Source organism: Tamandua tetradactyla, chromosome 7 (assembly GCF_023851605.1).
Source record: "Tamandua tetradactyla isolate mTamTet1 chromosome 7, mTamTet1.pri, whole genome shotgun sequence".
In the NCBI taxonomy this organism is placed as follows: domain Eukaryota; kingdom Metazoa; phylum Chordata; class Mammalia; order Pilosa; family Myrmecophagidae; genus Tamandua; species Tamandua tetradactyla.
In genome coordinates, this window is record NC_135333.1 from 137,404,235 (window position 1) to 137,407,400 (window position 3,166).

At 48.1% G+C, this 3,166-nt stretch overlaps 1 pseudogene; it reads left to right on the top strand.

Annotated features, from left to right (window-relative positions):
* The first annotated feature begins 510 nt into the window (after positions 1-510).
* LOC143642683 (mRNA decay activator protein ZFP36L1 pseudogene) lies at positions 511-2,885 on the top strand (annotated as a pseudogene).
* The last annotated feature ends 281 nt before the right edge of the window (positions 2,886-3,166 follow it).

Consider the following 3,166-nt stretch of genomic DNA (forward strand, 5'->3'; position numbering starts at 1 on the left):
ATGTCAAAGAAAAAGAGAAAATTCAGAAAGAGTCAAGAGAAAAGTGATCCATCGTATACAAGGGAAGCCCAATATGACTATGTGCAGATTTTTCAGCAGAAACTATGGAAGTGAGAAGGCAGTGTTATAATATATTTAAGATACTGAAAGAGAAAAATTGCCAGCCAAGAATTCTGTAACTGGCAAAACTGTCCTTCAAAAATGAGGAAGAGTTTAAAATATTTTCAGGCAAACAAGCCACTGAGAGAGTTTGTAAATAAGAAACTGGCTGTGCAAGAAAGACTAAAGGGAGCACTAAAGGCAAATAAGAAAAGACAGGAGAGAGAGGTCTGGAGAAGAGGGTAGAAATAAAGACTATCAGTAGGGATTAAAAGAGAAAAAAAGAGATATGTCTTTTAATCCAAAAGACAAAATGGCAGAACTATTAACTTTAAGTAATAACATTAAATGTTAATTAATTAATTAAACTCCCAATCAAAAGACATAGACTGGGGGGAGAGTCAGAGAAAGGAGAGGGGCGCTGGGAGTACGCGTTTGGGACTCCAGACGGGAGAACCCGAGGCTGCGCCTTCCCCGCACCGGGACTTTCGCGACACAACAGACCCTGGTCCCTGTCCCGTCCGAGCGCCCAGGATGACCACCACCCTCGTATCTGCCACCATCTTCGACTTGAGCGAAGTTTTATGCAAGGGTAACAAGATGCTCAACTACAGTACTCCCAGCACAGGGGCCTGCCTACTGGACAGGAAGGCGGTGGGCACCCCGGCTGGCGGGGGCTTCCCCCGGAGGCACTCGGTCACCCTGCCCAGCTCCAAGTTCCACCAGAACCAGCTCCTTAGCAGTCTCAAGAGTGAGCCGGCCCCAGCCCTGAGCTCTCGGGACAGCCGCTTCCGAGACCGCTCTTTCTCGGAGGGGGGCGAGCGGCTGCTGCCCACCCAGAAGCAGCCAGGGAACGGCCAGGTCAACTCCAGCCGCTACAAGACAGAGCTGTGCCGCCCCTTCGAGGAGAACGGCGCCTGTAAGTACGGGGACAAGTGCCAGTTCGCCCACGGCATCCACGAGCTCCGCAGCCTGACTCACCACCCCAAGTACAAGACGGAGCTGTGCCGCACCTTCCACACCATCGGCTTTTGCCCCTATGGGCCCCGCTGCCATTTCATCCACAACGCGAAGGAGCGCCGCGCCCTGGCTGGGGCCCGGGACCTCTCTGCTGACCGGCCCCGCCTCCAGCATAGCTTTAGCTTTGCTGGGTTTCCCAGTGCCGCTGCCACCGCCGCTGCCACAGGGCTGCTGGACAGCCCCACGTCCATCACCCCACCCCCCATCCTGAGTGCCGATGACCTCTTGGGCTCACCCACCTTGCCCGATGGCACCAATAATCCCTTTGCCTTCTCCAGCCAGGAGCTGGCGAGCCTCTTTGCCCCTAGTATGGGGCTGCCTGGGGGTGGCTCCCCCACCACCTTCCTCTTCCGGCCCATGTCCGAGTCCCCTCCCATGTTTGACTCTCCCCCCAGCCCTCAGGATTCTCTCTCCGACCAGGAGGGCTACCTGAGCAGCTCCAGCAGCAGCCACAGTGGCTCAGACTCCCCTACCTTGGACAACTCAAGACGCCTTCCCATTTTCAGCAGACTTTCTATCTCAGATGACTAAACCAGGCTAGAGAGGGCCTCCCTGCCTACTCCACCCCCTATCCCCACCCCACGCCCACATCCCCTCACCCTCAACCTCCCACCCACCCACATCCCACAACCCCTCCATAACAAGGTTAAGCTCAACCCCTTTTCCCCAGAGCCTTGGAATTGCCCCCTTTTTCTCCTACCCACCCCGCCCCTTATTATTTACCCACCTAACATAAGGACAAGTCAATTTGTCAGTAGCTTCCTCTGGCTTGAAAACCCCTTCTCTCAATTTTCTAGCCCACTCGCCCTGCCTAACAGACAAGTCCCACATTCTATCAGTAGATGCCTTTTTCTGGCTTAAGCGGTAAGTGCCAATTCCCAAAAGAAAAAGCAGTAACAGTTTACAAAAGCAACTTTAGTGCCTTGTAATCTAACTTTGTCACTGTGACTACATTACCTCTTCAGCGCCAGAGGGCACCCGTGGGCCTCCCGGAGCTTCTGCCCAGGGGGAGGGGGAGGGGAGGGGACCCAGAACCAGCAGCTCCCTCCACTGGCCACACAACTGCACCTTCCCTTCCCTCAGCCTCCTGCACACTTCTCCCCTCTCTTCCCAGTGTGCACCCCCCCACCCCTGGGAGAGTTTGTTGCCAGACTTGGGTTTTTGGGAAAACCTGTCTTGACATTCAATAACCTTTTCCTTCCTGGCCTGAAACCCCCCTGTTGACTAATCTTGCCTGGGTTTGTGTAGGTCTGCAAGAAGGAAAGCTGAAAAAGCGGACGAAGATTGTGATAAAAGTGGGACTTTGTGATTTAATGTTGTTCTTTTACAAATGGGGAGGAAGGGGAGCTAGATGGACTATGAAAGACTTTTGATTTTGGTGCTAAAGTTCCCCAGTTAATATGTGACATCTTTAAAGAAAAATAACAACAGCAAAAAAAATGAGAGAAAAGCTAAAAAAACAAAAAAAAAAACAAAAAAAAACATGTAAGGGGTGAGCAGTTAATGGTAATTCATTCCACATACAATATCTGTGTAAAACGATTTCCCCGTAGACGTAGCTTTAATGGTTTTTGCTCTAGAATACCGTAGGTCTATCCTTGGAGGACTCACGCCATGCTTTTTTCCCTGGGTTTTAAACTTCATATAACTTTCAGAAATTGGAGAGCAAAAATTTTGCTTGTCACTGCACATCAATATAAAAAAGCTTATTTAACTTATCAAAACGTATTTATTGCCAAACTATGCTTTTTTTTGTTAATTTTGCTCATATTTATCAGGATGACAAATCCATAGAATATATTCTTTTATGTTAAATTATGATCTTCATATTAATCTTAAAATTTTGTGATGTGTCTTTTTTCCTTTTTTTCCACAGTTTTAATATATTATTCTTCAATGACATTTTTTTGTAACTACACTTTTTTTTGGTTATTTTATTTTAAAAAAATGAAAAATTAATTTAAAAAAATGCAAAAAACTGTTGGATTATTTATTTTAGAAATTCCCCCCTTTGTGTTGGACTGCAAATTGAGTTTCTTTCTCTTTA